Source organism: Lithobates pipiens, unplaced genomic scaffold (genome assembly GCF_037356315.1).
Source record: "Lithobates pipiens isolate NorthernLeopardFrog02 unplaced genomic scaffold, aLitPip1_a1.2 Scaffold_27, whole genome shotgun sequence".
In the NCBI taxonomy this organism is placed as follows: domain Eukaryota; kingdom Metazoa; phylum Chordata; class Amphibia; order Anura; family Ranidae; genus Lithobates; species Lithobates pipiens.
The window spans coordinates 95,234,714-95,251,598 of record NW_027507788.1 but is presented as its reverse complement, the minus strand read 5'-3'; the positions used below and the strand labels follow the sequence as shown (position 1 = coordinate 95,251,598).

General features: G+C 43.5%; 1 long non-coding RNA gene across 1 annotated transcript; it reads right to left on the bottom strand.

The window, feature by feature from the left end:
- Positions 1–8,716: 8,716 nt before the first annotated feature.
- Positions 8,717–15,448, bottom strand: LOC143934008 (uncharacterized). The gene is made up of 2 exons (XR_013263189.1): positions 14,919–15,448; positions 8,717–11,055 (listed from the first exon to the last, which is right to left on the bottom strand). It is a non-coding gene; the product is annotated as an uncharacterized LOC143934008 (long non-coding RNA).
- Positions 15,449–16,885: the final 1,437 nt, after the last annotated feature.

Below are 16,885 nucleotides of genomic sequence, written 5' to 3'. Positions count from 1 at the left end.
CATAAGTTGTACCTGTTTATTGTCTTGTCTTCTCTATATCTGTATCAAGGCCAGATTTTATAAAGCTTGTCTGAGCTGTCAGATAAAAGGAGGTGGAGAGCTGAAGTTAGCTCTCAGAGCTCTCCTTACTGAGCTCTGCAGAGTGTGATTGTAAAGTGGGTGTATCCCTTCCCTCACAGTACAGAGGAACAGAGCAAAGGCTGTCAATCACAGGCTGTGTGCTGGAGCTCCCTCCCCGACACCTTTCTCCCCTGGTGTGAGAAAAAACTTGTCAGAAGTGTAGCTAGCAGAGGAACGAGGCAGCAGACAGAAATTACACTGCATTATAGAGGGATATGTTTGTTCATATTTCATGTCTGAAGTTTACAACCACTTAAGGACCGCCTCACGTCGATGTACATCAGCAGAATGGCACGGCTGGGCCCAAGCACGTACCTGTATGTTTCTTTTTAAGTGCCCAGCCGTGGGTCGGGAGCGCGCCGCCGCCGGTGCGCTCCCGACCTGGTCCTGAGCTCCGTGACCGTGGCCGCGCGAACAGCGGACCCGATCGCCACTGGTGTCCCACGATTGGGTCACAGAGCTGAAGAACGAGGAGAGGTCTGTGTAAACAAACCTCTCCCTGTGCTTCCTACTGTGGCTGTCACCGATTGTCTGTTCCCTGTTATAGGGAAAGACGATCAGTGACATCACATGCCAGGCCACGCCCCCCTACAATAAATAAAAACCACATAACATCATACATAACACCTACACTGCCCCCTAGTGGTTAACTCCTTCACTGCCAGTGTAATTTACACAGGATTGCTGTATAAATTAGAATGGTCCCAAAAATGTCCGATGTGTCCGCCATAATGTCGCAGTCACAATAAAAATCGCTGATCGCCACCATTACTAGTAAAAAAAAAAATATTAATAAAAATGCTATAAAACTATCCCCTATTTTGTAAACGCTATAACTTTTGCGCAAACCAATCAATAATCGCCAATTGCCATTTTTTTTTTTACCAAAAATATGTAGAAGAATACGTATCGGCCTAAACTGAGGAAAAAAAATGTTTTTTTATATAGTTTTTGGGGATATTTATTATAGCAAAAAGTAAAAAAGAGCGACAATTTTGAAAAAAATGCAATATATCTTTGTTTATAGCGCAAAAAATAAAAACCGCAGAGGTGATCAAATACTACCAAAAGAAAGCTCTATTTGTGGGAAAAAATTTTGTTTGGGAGCCACATTGCACGACCGCGCAATTGTCAGTTAAAGCGATGCAGTGCCGAATCGCAAAAAGGGGCTTGGTCCTTTGGCTGCAAACTGGTCCGGGGCTTAAGTGGTTAAGGAAAATATTGGTGTCAGCTACTGCTCACAGCCTGCTGATTGGATGATGGAGGAGCAGCAACACACTGATACGCCATCTCCTCTGCGCACTCTGCTTTCTCCTCCTATGAAAAAACCCTTTCAGCACATGTGCATGCAGCAGAGCCTGATTGGCTCCTTGTACTGCCCCTCCCTCTCCTAGTCTGAGGGATGACAGGAGGCTGATATCAAGAAGCTGTACATGAAAAAGGAATGTATCATATTTAATCAACGTATAACACGCATTTTTCCCCCTTAAAATAGAATAAATATCGTGTGTGTGTGTGTTATATGCTGATATATGCTGCCACCGAGGGGACGAGCGCTGCCTAAATAGAGCCGGATATCCTGTGTACTCAGCTCGGCTCGCAGTCACGCTCAGTCCCGCCTCCTAGAGATCTCTTAGCATTGATGTCCCAGCATTGGACCGGCGTTATGTTCATCATAGGATCCGGGCCAAGGGACAGGACTGGGCGTGATGCCGAGCCGAGTACACAGGAGATCCGTCTCTATTTCTGCAGCGCTCGCCCCCACGTGGCAGCCATTATTTTGGCAAGGCTGCAGATAGACACTGATCAAGCTGCAGTGAGGAGCAATGCTGCAGGTGGGCACTGATTAGACTGCAGATGGGCACTGATCAAGTTGCAGTGAGGAGCAATGCTGCAGGTGGGCAGTGATTAGGCTGCACGTGGGCAGTGATTAGGCTGCACATGGGCACTGGTTAGGCTGCAGATGGGCACTAATTAGATTGCAGATGGGCACTGATTAGGCTGCACATGGGCATTGATTAGGCTGCACATGGGAGTGAGGAGCAATGCTGCAGGTGGGCACTCACTGATTAGGCTGCAGATGGGCAGTGATTAGACTGCAGATGGGTACTAATTAGATTACAGATGGGCACTGATTAGGCTGCACATGGGCACTGATCAAGCTGCAGTGAGGAGCAATGCTGCAGGTAGGCACTGATTAGACTGCAGATGGGCACTCTCTGATTAGATGCACATGGGCACTGTTTAGACTGTACATGGGCACTGATTAGACTGCAGATGGGCACTCATTAGGCAGCAGATGGGCAATAATCAGACTGCATTGATGCTCACTGACCATTAATTTACTTCAAAGGGGTTTATTTTTTTTTTTTCTGGAACTTCCCTCTTAAATTGGGGTGCGTGTTATACACCAATAAATAGGTTTTTCTTTCCCTTAAAATAATTACCATAACAACAAAAATTGACTGGACTTCTAAAAAGTATTGAATAGACTGTTTTATGACGTCCTTATGACTGCCTCCCCCGTTGGGGTGATTGCTCCTCACTTTCATCCTGTGCCTGTGGTGTCCCATAACAGCAAGTCAGAAAGTGAAAGGAGAAGTTGTCGGAGTGGTTAGAAGATACTGAAAGTAATAATAACAGTTTCTGACCGTTCTCCATTATACTGAAAAAGCAATTGTTGCAATCTGTGGAGATTTTCTATCAGTTTCTATCATAACATCTACGTAAGATTTTTTAGGGGATTAACACATAAGAGATACGATGTAACATAGTATAATGCATCATGTTGTTTTTAATAAGCCGCCGCATATATGTACAACAAAGGCGCTGTTTTAATAATGTCAGAGCAGAGCTAGGGGGTGGCTATAATGCTGTACGTGCTTATATGCCGCAACACCAAGTACGTTCATCCGATATCCTATTCCAGATAAAAAAATGGCGTTCATGCGCTCGCGCATGCACAGTATAAGCATTACACCCTATATTAAGAGAGAGGTGCACCAAGATGGCCGCTCCAGATGACGTCCAATGACGAAACGCGTAGGGCGTGGCCTAACGTGTACACACTCTCTCTCACAAGGCAGCGGCGGTGGTTATACATTTTAAAGGCATATTTTAAAGGCGTTTTTATCTCTGATCTATGTGAGTAGCCACTTTTGCATTACAATAAAGATTATAGTCTTAAATAAAGAATAAAACATCCATAGTGTAATACTGTTTAACACGAGGAAATGAGGAGTAACTGAATGCTAACCGGACCATCTCTATAGAGCGACACGGGCTCACACTGTGGAGGCGAGTTAACCCCTGCAGGGGCAGGGGAGCTGGTGAGTGCGGCATTTTGTCCTATGCATGGAAAACGCACCGGTGGCAATTCAGGATACACCAGACACTGAGCACAAGTCACTTTGATTGGATTACTGTGGAATTTTTTGGAGTTATTTTTTCTTGGACTTTATTTGTGCGTTTTTTTTTTTTTTTATGTTTTTTGAATGGTTCTCCAATGGACTTTATTGTATGATGATCATATATAAGTTTTACAAGCACGTTTTTGCACTAAAAGCACGTAAGCACTTTTGATCGCACATAGCTGTGAAACTTAGAGCATACATTTTTTTTCCATATTCAGCTAGTATTTTTCAATATTTTTTCAATATTCTTCTGGTTCTATTTATCACTTGTAATTTACAAAGCAATAATCATACAGCAGTTTGGGTAGCACTAGCACTTTAAGAAAGTTGTTTATTCTAGCACTGGTATTTTATATGTTATACGCATTGTATTAGCTGTTATAGGAGAGCGCCATAGCTACCACCTTAGTATCTACATTCTATCATAACAGGGTCACAGTCCACAGTGCAAAAAAATGATAGGAGTTCAATGTCTTTTCTGTAATTTTCAAAACTATAAAAGATATGGCTGGGGCTCAGATTTACACTTGAATTCTCAATAGCCACAAAGAATATAAATCCACTCTGTGTGCACCAAATCTCTTTGGAAATCTAGATATTACTTTGTAAAAGTAGCCGTGACATTATCACTGTGCTGTACATACAGTGCCTTGAAAAAGTATTCACACCCCTTGAAATGTTCCACATTTTGTCATGTTACAGGCAAAAATGTAAATGTCTTGGTCTATCACATAAAATCCCAATAGAATACAAAGTGGCACATAAAGTTTAACCTCTTGCTTACTGGGCACCAGGGGTGTTGCTAGGTCTACAAAATATCTAGGGCTAGAGCCCATAGCAGCATAGTAAAGAAAGTGGTACGCTTGGGCGGGCATACACATGTATATACAGTAATATACGTGTGTGTGTGTGTGTATATATATCCCCAGAGAGCCCCCCATTACATCAGGGTCCCCAGAGAGAATCCTCCTTGCATCAGGGTCCCAGGAGAGCCCCCATTTACATCAGGGTTCCCAGAGAGCCCCCCTTACATTAGGGTCCCCAGAGAGCCTCCCCCTTAAAATCAGGGTCCCCAGAGAGCCGCCTCTCCCCTTGGGGACCCCTGCAGAGACTCGGGGCTATAGCTCCAAAAGCCACCACCTAGCGACGCCACTGCTGGGCACTCCTGCCCAGACCAATTTTCAGCTTTCAGTGCTGTCACACTTTGAATGACAATTGCACGGTCATACAACACTGTACCCAAATGAAATTTTTATATTTTTTTTCACACAAATAGAGCTTTCTTTTGGTGACATTTAATCACGGCTGGGGGATTTTATTTTTTGCTAAACAAACAAAAAAAGACAGAAATTTTGGAAAAAAACAACAACATGTTTCATAGGTTGTTAGAAAATATCAATGAAAGAGAAAAATTACCTATTTGCAAAATGTTATAATGAGACTGCACTGATGGGCACATATAAGGCAGCACTGATAATATGGCACTGATGGATGGCACTTGTAGGTGATATTGATAAGCAAAACTTGTGATGACGCACTGATTGGCAATTTATAGATGGCACTGGTAGATGGCGCTGGAGGGGGGCATAGAAGCCTTTCCACGATTGGGACCGATGTCCCTCTCGCAGCCACTGGTGATTTGCAATGGCCGATTACCGGCTCTGTTTATTTTACATGATCAGCTGTCATTAGCTGACAGCTGATCACCTGGTAAGGGGTCGGGATCGACCTCCCGACCCCTTACCCCTTAGAGCATGCTGCATGTGCCCTGCAGGGGGTGTGCAGGCTGCTCAGGCATGGGAGGACGTCCATGAAAACCCTCCCAGCAAACTAAGTCCGCGCTGCAGCTGTCTTTCGGCTATAGCGCGGACAGGAAGTGGTTAAGCTCTGTCAGATTGGATTCTCAATTCGATTTAGGTCTGGTGTTTGACTGGGCTATTCTAACACATAAATATGCTTTTATCTAAACCATTCCATTGTAGCTCTGGCTGTATGTTTAGGGTCGTTGTCCTGCTGGAAGGTGAACCTCCGCCCCAGTCTCAAGTGTTTTGCAGACTCTTATGCCCCGTACACATGGTTGGATTTTCGGATGGAAAAGGCTCAATGGGAGATTTTTGTCAAAAATTCCAACCGTATGTAGGCTCCTTTGGGCATTTTCCGTCCGAATTTCCGTTGCACAAAATTTAAGATCTGGTTCTCAAATTTTTTCAAATCCGTTGTCAGAAATTTTGATCATATGTACACAATACACGCATGCTCGGAATCAAGCAGAAGAGCCGCACTGGCTATTGAACTACATACATGTTGTACGTCACCACGTTCTGGACGTTCGCAATTTCCGGCCAACTTTGTGTGACCGTACTTATGCAAGACAAGTTTGAGCCAACATCTGTTGGAAAAAATCCATGGATTTTGTTGTCAGAATGTCCGATCAACGTCTGTTGTGTGTACAGGGCATAACAGGTTTTCTTCTAACGTTTATAAAAAAAACATTAGCGTCACCTACCTAAAAGGTCTAAGATTTCCCTGTATTTGGTTCCATCCATCTTCCCATCAACTCTGACCAGCTTCCCTGTCCCAGCTGAAGAAAAGCATCCCCACAACATGATGTTGCCAACACCATATTTTACGGTGGGGATGGTGTTCAGGGTCATGTGCAGTGTTAGTTTTCTGCCACACATAGCGTTTTGCTTTTTTATGCCAAAAAGTTCAATTTTGGTCTCATCTGACCAGATCACCTTCATCCACATGTTTGCCGTGTCCCCCACATGGCTTCTTGCAAACTGCAAACATGACTTTTTATGACTTTCTTTCAACAAAGGCTTTCTTCTTGCCACTCGTCCATAAAGGGCAGATTTGTGGAGAGCACGACTAATAGTTGTCCTGTGGACAGATTCTCCCACCTGAGCTGTGGATCTCTGCAGCTCCTCCAGAGTTACCATGGGCCTCTTGTCTGCTCCTCGGATTAATGCTCTCCTTGCCTGGCCTGTCATGATGGATTGAACAGTGCTCTGTGAGATGTTCAAAACTTGGGATATTTTTATACCCTAACCCTGCTTTAAACTTCTCCACAACTTTATCCCTGACCTGTCTGGTGTGTTCCTTGGCCTTCATGATTCTGTTTGTTCACTAAGGTTCTCTAACAAGCCTCTGAGGGCTTCACAGAACATCTGCATTTATACTGAGTTTAAATTACACACAGGTGGACTCTATTTACTAATTAGGTGACTTCTGAAGGCAATTGGTTCCACTAGATTTTAGTTAGGAGTATCAGAGTAAAGGGAGCTGAATACAAACGCACGCCACACTTTTCAAAATGGTTTACAAATAAATATCTGAAAACCATTTAGCGTTTTCCTTCTACTTCACAATTATGTGCCATTTTGTGTTGGTCTGTCACATATAATCCCAATAAAATTCATTTACGTTTTTAGTTGTAGCATGACAAAAGTTGGAAAATGTCAAGGGGTGTGAATACTTTTTGAAGGCACTGTAGCTTGTGCAGAGAGCATATAGTTGTTGAAGGAACTAACACGTCCACCCACTACAGGCTGCCTGCTGAAAACTACAGGAGGGGACAGAGACAAGACCAGTCACCCTGCACAAAGAGAGAGAGCAGCCATAATTAGTCTTTATTACAGGAAGCTCCTGCACAGAGGTAAAGTTTTGCACTGGATTACTGCACAAATCTAGAAGAAATACACAAAGCACACTGAGATTCAAGGAAGAATACAGCACACACAACTCTTGTATAAAGACAATATTTGCTAATCCAGAGAGGCCACGGAGCAGCAGCCAAAGGCTGCTAAGCGCAGGGATGGCATGACAGTTGTTTGCATGCATTGTCGCAGCTTTAAAGCCATTTAGGTGGGCCGCTTTAAGAAGCCGGGTAGGCGGAGCTAGGGGCGGAGCTAGCACGTTCGGCCGGGAAGCCGAGCAGAAGCCAGGCCACTTGGAGAGCAGAGGAGGAAGAGTTCCCCACCCACCCTCCCCTGTGGTTGGTAGGATTTGGTTTTGAGGGGTTGTTGGCAGGGTGTGCTGGTTGTTTGGGGGGTCAGTTTAGAAGGTTGTACCCATCCATGGGGATGGGGATGGTTGGTGATGTACTTCCTGGTTAAAAGGGGGGTAACCGGAGGAGAAAAGGTAGGTCACTGCATTGGTTTGGGTTTAGCCTCCGAGACAGGGGATGCCGTCTGGAGGTCAAGAGGTAAAATATATGGTTTAATGGGGTGAGGGGGTTTGGAGGAAAGGGGGGAGATGGGGGGTATGTGGCAAAAGGTGGGGGGGGGGGTGGAAGTGTCAGACAATACAAATGTCATGAAGTTCAGCTTTAAGGGACTGCAGCAGCCTCTTATGCCGCGTACACACGATCGGATTTCTCGTCGGAAAAAGATATGACGCCTTTTCCAACGGGATTCCGCTCAAGTTTGCCTTGCATACACATGGTCACGCAAAAGTTTTCTGAAATTATGAACTTCAAGAATGCGGTGACGTACGACACTATGAGCGGGCAAGGAAATGAAGTTCAATGCTTCCGAGCATGCGTCGAATTGTTTCCGAACGTGTAGGAATTTTGCACGTCGGAATTGCCACAGACGATCGCATTTTCGGATAGGAACTTTTCCCGACTGAAAAATTGAGAGCATGCTCTCAATCTTTTGCTGGCTGGAATTCAGCCAGCAAAAGACAGATGGAGCGTGCACACAGTCACATTTTCCAACGAAAAACTCTCATTGGTCTTTTGCGGGCCGAAATTCCGATCATGCGTACGCGGCATTAGAAGTAATGTAGAAGAATACGTATCAGGCTAAACTGAGGGAAAAAATGTTTTTTTATATATTTTTGGGGATATTTATTATAACAAAAAGTAAAAAAGAATGCATTTTTTTCAAAATTGTCGCTCTATTTTTGTTTATAGCGCAAAAAATAAAAACCACAGGGGTGATCAAATACCACCAAAAGAAAGCTCTATTTGTGGGAAAAAAAGGACGTCAATTTTGTTTGGGAGCCACGTCGCACAACCACACAATTTTCAGTTAAAGCGACGCAGTGCCGAATCACAAAAAGTGGTCTGGTCTTTGTTAGGTTGCTCGTCTTCTGTAAGTAACCCCTGGTAGCCTAGGCTAGGATTGAAGGGCGGAGGTCCCTTTCACCGGTGGACAAAACATTACACATACACGCTATTGTACGTGAATAATGAATGTGCCTATTGAAGCACACACAACAATTTTATTTAGTTTGAACAGAAGGACAGCCCTGTGGTTTAACCAATCAGGTAATTCATACATACATCGACATTTTTCTTAAACTCATGACATTATCTAAGTCAAAGGTGAAATACAGTCTTCTGATAGTTATCTCGTCATTTCAACATCTGCTGACTGACCATATTCTTGCGTAACCAGTCCTATCTTAGCTTTGTACCTCTTACCGCAGACAGATGCATCCTAATATGTCAACATCTTGCATCTTAATTCTGAACTTAGTGAAATGCACGCCTAAGCATATTATCTTAGACCTTTAACCTAGTACCGTATATCTTTTGGCAACCTTAATAAGTATTCCCTTATAATCCTTCCTTTGATCATTCTGTGATTTACATAATGATCATTCCTTTTCTAATTTAATAGCACAGGCTTCATACTCCGAACCCTTGTGCTCTTGGTTTCTATACCATACCGTTGGATCCTTAACAATGGAAGTGAGTTTCAGATCCTTCGGAGCGACCGTGTTTCCCTTTTTACATAAACATTTGATTATCTTATAACAGGCATATAAAAATAGAATGAAGAGAATCACAGTGACAATTGTCATGGCAGCATTTCGGAGCCAAGATATTAATCCCCCAAAACTAAAACTGCTCGAGAAGGGATCCCAGTTTTTTCCTATGTTCCTTGCCTCTTTCTGTAGTTTATTTACCTCTTCCCTGTGTTGAGCAATAACGTCATAGTAGTCTGGGACTTCGATGCTGGTATTATGAATCCAGGTACAGCACTCATAATCCTCAGTAGTCTCACAGAGGCCAGTAAGGGCTGCACTCATACTTTCTATAGCCAACTCATGTAGTTCTAGTTGCTTCCTAATTGCCCTAGTTTCTAGATTTAGTTTGGTTATGTCATCAGAATTTTCCTCCAGAATCTCATCAATTATGCCAGTGTAATTATTTAATCTTTTCATTAGGTCAATTCCCCACCCTGTCCAGGAAGGGAACCATGCCCAGGCCATATCTTTTTCTAAAAACAATTCTCGTTTATTACGGTGTCTAAGGGGATATCTAGGATGCATGCTGGCTTCAAGGAGGTGACTTCCCTTGTTATCCCCTAATACCCCCATAATAGGAACCAGGGCTGCAAGGTAACACCACCCCTGGGGTTTGGTTGGGATCCAGGGGTGACAGAGTTTGCCGCAGCATATATATATGGTATTTCCTAGAGCTAGGGGTCGTTTATGGAACACGTTCCTAAGAGTATCAGAAAGGCCAGAGAGCACCAGAATTGACATTAATTGGTGTATTGTAGTCTTGGTACTGGAGCTAAGAAAGTCTAAAAAGGTGGCATTTAGGGTGGGATCTGAAGTATGGAAGAAAGAAGGACTGTTAAATGATGTCATTGAAATGTTAAGTTTTGCTTGTTTGCAAACCTCGGCTCCATCTGTGGTGTTTCCCAGTCGGAAACACCAGTCTGGGAAGTGGCTTCTACCTATAATTTGGAAAGTGAGGGTTTTATTTGGACGGGTCCTAGTAACATTCGTTAGGACGATAGGGGGTGTTCCATTAAGGAGGGGGGTAAAATTCAAGGGGACTGCCATGAGAGGGATTCTAGCTGTACTGGGATGTAGCTTGCTGCAAATCCAGCATTTCTCAAAACCAGATTTTTGAGCATAGCTATATTTGAATTTTAGTAGTAACATCTTGTTAGTCAGTCCCTTAGGTGACTCATTAACGGGTACAATACTTCTACTATGTCTTTGGCCGGGGGTATTATTCATCTTAGGTGGTCCACATATCCCTTTTAATAGACCTAAATCTTCTGGATGATATATACAGTTAGCTATCAACCATGTGGGCAGGAATACAAATAGTACCAGACTACCCCAAAGGCATACAGCCTTCCCTGACACTGATGGAGAAAGCATCTTTTTTTAAAGTTCTGATTATTTGTTATCTAAGAGTTCTGTTCTTCTTCTTCGTTTCTCATCCCGGCAGTTGTTGGCTCTGTTTTGTCCTTTTGAGGGGTGTGGGATCTTCCAGGGAAATTTGTTCTATGCCTCTCTGAACTTCTTGTAGATCTTGTTCTTGGGAGTTGCTGCTCTGTCACTGCCAGGGGCTCTGGAGTCGAGGGAAGCTGGGGACACTTTTTAAGACGGCTGGCGTGGATCCAGGTGTTTCCTAGGTCTGTTAACACTGCGGTCCTGGATACCTTTTCCACCTTCCATGGTCCTGAGAAAGCCGGTCCGATACTCTTTCTTTGTGCTAATTGTTTGATCAGCACTTTATCCCCAGGGATGAAGGGATGCGTTGGTTCTGTGGGAAGAGGGAAAAAAGGTGACAGAAACTTGTTCGTTCATTTCATGAAGCATACTTACCAGGTTTTTCACGTACATTTCCTGTTGGGAATAAATGTCAATATCAGTGTCTTGGTCTAATGGGGGTAATTCTATGTTTGCGGGGATTCCCATGAGGACCTCAAAGGGTGATAGTTTTGTTCTTGCATGTGGATCTTCCCCTCTTTTGACCAAAGACCTTCAGGGTCTTTGGTCAATCCTTCCTTTGTCCAAAAATGGACATCATCTTCTGTGGCCATTGATTGCATCTGTGCTATGACAGTTTTAAAGTTAGGTGCTGCGAAGTGTTCCTTGAAAAACATTGTTGTGGGGGCAGGTGGGTTAGGGGAAAAGGCAGCAGCTCTTTTAGCTTCTCTGTCAGCAAGAGCATTCCCTTTTGAAACACGACTGCTGTCAGAGGAGTGTGCCTTTACTTTAATTATGGCTACCTTTTTTGGAAGAAGAATGGCTTGGAGGAGAGCACTAATCTGTGTGGAGTTGCCAATTATTTTGTTGTCTGCTGTTTTAAAACCTCTATTGGCCCATATCACACCAAAATCATGCACCACTCCAAAAGCATATCTACTGTCTGTGTAGACGTTCACCTCTTTACCGGTGAATAGAATGCAGGCCCTAGTGAGGGCTTCTAACTCTGCTACCTGGGCTGAAGAAGGAGGTAATGATTTTGCCTCCAGTACGATGTCTGGTAGTTGAACAACTGCATAACCGGTTAAAAAGGTGGAGTCAGAGGGACGTGAGCAGCTACCGTCAACGAAAACATCCTCTGCACCTGAGATAGGGGTGTCAGTGAGATCCGGTCTGGGACTGGTAATAGCAGCAACCTTTTCCGAACAGTCATGTATAATGTCTGGGTCATGTGGTAAACGCAACATGGAATGCAAAAGGCGCACAGCGGGGTTGCTGGCAGGCACATATTTGAGTGTGAGGTTATCAGTGTTCATCAGTGTTATCTCATAACCACTAAGTCTTTGCGAGGTCATATGTTGGGTATTCATGTTCTGAATAAGATGCGTGACTGAATGAGTGGTATAGAGAGTCAATGGGTGACCTAGCACTAATTTGTTTGCATCTTGTACAGCCATTGCACAGGCAGCAAGATTTTGGAGACAGAATGGCATTCCCTGTACTTGGATGGGGAGTTTTTTTTTTTTTTAGATAGGTAGGAGACAGGGCGGTAGCCTGTTCCATGCTGTTGTGTCAAAACCGCGGCAAAAGAGGTCCCCGAGACTACACAGTATAGTTGAAAAGCTTTACCATAGTCTACCAATCCCAGGGCGGGAGCATTTGACAGACTGTTTAATAGAGCTTGAAAAGCTTGTAGTCTGTCTTCAGTCCAATCTATTAATTTAGGGGCTGTCGAGCCAGTAGCCTCTCTTAGGATACTATCATAATGAGAACAGTCAGGGATCCATTGGTGGCAATATACAATTGCACCCAAAAATGAGAGTAGGGCGGCCTTGTCTTTTGGGGGACTGAGAGCTCGAAGGGCTGCGGCACGTTTGGGGGACACTATCCTTGTCCCTTCCTTTAGAATGCACCCTAGGTATTCTACCTGTGGCTGGCACCATTGTATTTTCTTCCTTGAGGCTAGATGCCCGGCGTGAGCTAGGTGTTGTAACAGTGATGTTGAATCGACCGCACAATCTTCAGCAGTTCGACTGCACAGGAGCAGGTCATCCACATACTGTATTAGTACCGACCCACGCTCAGAAGTCCAAGACTTGACAGTCTCGTTGAGTACCATAGAGAAGGCGGCTGGACTGTCTACATACCCTTGCCAGGTTAGTTGGCCCCCGGCCCAGGAGAAAGCAAACATAGGTTGGGCTTCCTCTGCAATGGGAATGCTAAAGAAAGCATTCGCTAAATCAATTACTGTGTAGCATAGAGAGTCTGCCGGTATGCATGAAAAAATAAGTGATGTCTGAGACTAGGGGTGGGAGGGGAATCACTTGTTTGTTTACTGCTCTGAGGTCTTGGACGAGTCTCCACTCGCCACTGGCCTTCTTTACAGGGTAAATGGGTGTGTTCCAGGGACTGATGATTGGTCTCAGGATACCTTTTGATATGTAATCATTAATTTGAGGGGAGATGCCTTGGACTTTCTCTGGGGGTAGGGGATACTGTTTTTGATATTGTATCCCTGCATCTGATCGCATTTGGGGTGCATATGGTGTGCAATTAATAAAGCCCACACTACCTTTGTTTTCTGCCCAAATTGTGTGATGGTCAAGGGAGGAAGGTATCATTAGAAAGAAACTCCTGTGTGCATGTCTTTTTGGGAACCCTCTGTGTGCATGTCGCTTAGGGCCATGTAAGTCACATAATGGTGAACTAGCGGTAAGGGAACCTTCTTTATTAAACTTAATGGTAATACACAGTTGTGCCAAGAGGTCCCGTCCCATACGGGGCACAGGGCATGAGGACAAGACGGCAAAAGTTTGGGTACATAATTTCTGTCCTTCTGGAGTGGCTACAGTCAGTGGTGGAGTGATGGGATGGGTGACAGGTGTCCCATTAATACCAACAGAGTTTCCCTCGGTGCATTATTTGTGGCTGTGTAGGATATTGGGGTAGTGGTTGACGAGGGTTCTGGTATGGCAGATAACGGGGATACTGTGGGCGGGTCTGGGGGTTAAATCCCCTGCCTCTGCCTCTTGCTCTAATCTGTCCAGTCCTATAAGGGCACTGGGATTTCCAATGTCCTTGCTGTCCACAATTGCCTATATTTTCCAAGGCATTTGTTCCATGCACAGAAACAATCCTTCATGTATTGTGGGTCAGCCCCTTTGCAGGGAGGATAAGAATGCTTATGTACCTGACAAATTTTACTGACTTCTTGCCAGTCTTCCTCTGAACAAGGACCTTGGGGTCCTGGGTCATGGATTCCCAATTGGTGACACCTTTCCCGGACTTGTGTCCAAAATGGTTCTACCTGGGGGCCAGGGATCATATTACTGACAAATTCATAGGGTGATGGGGTGGCCATAGCTTGGGTTGCTGCAGTATTCCCCATCTAGTAGTCTGGGCAGTGTGTGTCTAGTGGCAGGACACAGGTGATAACACCCGGTTTGTCCAACAATCCGGTCTCTGGTCTGGGAGTAGGATCCCTGATCTTTTTTGGGGCAGATGGACTTATATAAAACTATGAAGATTTACCCTTAATATACGATGAAGGGTAAATTTTTCCTGGTGGCGGTATTTACCCCTCTTACACCAAGTCTGCAAGAGAACCCCCCTGGTCTGGTGGTCAGTCAAATCCACTTGTCATCTATTCTTAGGAAGAGTAGACCTAACGTGCAATGGGGGCAGGCGGATGCTATGTCACTACAAGAGGGCTCCTCATATTCTGCACTCATTTAAACAACAACAATTATTTTCCTTATACTCTATATTAAAACTTATACTCTATATACTTACACACGTACCTAGAGAGAAACAGACATATTCTTAATATACTTTAAGACATGACATAACCGTATTGCAATACATTTATCAATTTATAGTGCACTTTTTTTTTTTTTTTTTTTTTTAAATTTTTCAAATGGGCGTCCACTCCACCAATCCCTTTGTCACGGGCGTAATCTACTACTTCCCGTGTTAAAAATACTATCACCAATAGTTTTAAGTCAGACCAACCTAGTCGGACTCCCCTAAACCTATAAATTCCTTGCGAGCCCTTTTCACCTCCCGAGTGACCAGCCTAGTCCATCGCGAAGGCACAGTTACTTCTTTTAATTTTAAACTAAGTTCGTAGCGGCCGCCCGGACAGAGTTAGTGTTTACACCATTCACCAATCAGGTAAAAAAGAGTAAAGTGACTTACCTGTCGCAAGACGAGACGAACCCCACTTTGCTGGTACCAAAACTGTTAGGTTGCTCGTCTTCTGTAAGTAACCCCTGGTAGCCTAGGCTAGGATTGAAGGGCGGAGGTCCCTTTCACCGGTGGACAAAACATTACACATACACGCTATTGTACGTGAATAATGAATGTGCCTATTGAAGCACACACAACAATTTTATTTAGTTTGAACAGAAGGACAGCCCTGTGGTTTAACCAATCAGGTAATTCATACATACATCGACATTTTTCTTAAACTCATGACATTATCTAAGTCAAAGGTGAAATACAGTCTTCTGATAGTTATCTCGTCATTTCAACATCTGCTGACTGACCATATTCTTGCGTAACCAGTCCTATCTTAGCTTTGTACCTCTTACCGCAGACAGATGCATCCTAATATGTCAACATCTTGCATCTTAATTCTGAACTTAGTGAAATGCACGCCTAAGCATATTATCTTAGACCTTTAACCTAGTACCGTATATCTTTTGGCAACCTTAATAAGTATTCCCTTATAGTCTTAAGCCAGAAAAATGGTCCAGGGCTTTAGTGGTTAAAGAGACATAACAGAAGGAGGTCTACTGCAGGTCAGAAGGAGGTCTAAGGCATTGGCCCATCAACACAAGCCTAAACCCCTTCAACACTGCAGAATAGATTGTAGGTTAGGTGTGTAGAGATGAGTGTGTAGATCTACTGCAGGTCAGAAGAAGGCTTACTGCATTTTCACATCAACCCAGGGAACAGACTAGAGCAGTGGTCTCCAAACTGCAGGGGCGGATGTGGTCCTTTGCTTACCTTTGTCCAGCCCTTGAGGCATTATTCTTCCCACTGACACACACAGTAGGGCACTGCTGCGGATATTGACTCCAGCGATGTGGCTTAATTCCTTTCTCTGACACCAACTATTTCTCCTCGTAATACCAATGATGGGGCATTGTTTACTCCGACTGCTCATAGTCTAACCCTTAAGGTCTAAAGACAGTGAAATGGCCCTTTGTTTAGAAAGTTTGGAGACCCCTAGACTATACGTGTAAGTTGTAAGTCTACTGCAGGTCAGAAGGAGGTCTACTGCATTTGCATCGACACAAGCCCTAGGGAACAAATTATCAACTGTATTTGGGTAGTTTCTGTTGTGATTATTATTTAAAAGGATTAAAAACACAATTGATTGATAATAAATGGCTTCAGCCAAACGCTAACCATGAGTGAAAGAAACGATTTTATTATATCATTTATATTCTCTTATTAATGGCCAAGAAATCATAAATTCTGCCAGGGTATGTAAACTTATGAGCACAACTGTATCTCAAACTACCAGCACCAAGAACTAATATCTATATCAGCTTATTAATGTAAATATCTTTAAAAAAGTAACTTTTCCTACCTATTATTCTGTAGAAAAAAATTGGAAATTAATCCCCTCCAGGTAAACTATACACACGGCAATGGTTCTAATATAGCACATACTGTATCTCATCCACTTTTTTTTTTTATCTACAGAATGATCAGTAAGAAAGGTCAGTCATTTATGAAATAATCTTTTCTTTTGAATGTACTATGCTCAAGATATATGTACAAATGTTATTATGATTGTACACCTGCTACATTTTCTATTAATATTTTCAACTTTTTTTGTTTTTTGAGATATTGGTACTTTTCTCAAACTGACTGTTATGTGAAAGTGTCTACCTTTAGGCCTGATTCACACCTATGCATTTTTAGTGCTTTTTGCAGATTTGCACTACAGTCCATTTAACATTGTTTCCTATAGGTCAAATCTGCAAAACACTAAAACTGCATAGGTGTGAATCCAGCCTTAGGGCATATCTATCAAAATGGTCAGATCATCAGTTAACATTTGCAGTCTGCACAAAGGAACAGATTCCATTAGATCTACAACTAAGTTTCGACTGTTGCTACACCATTGTGTCCATTTATTGATTGACTCC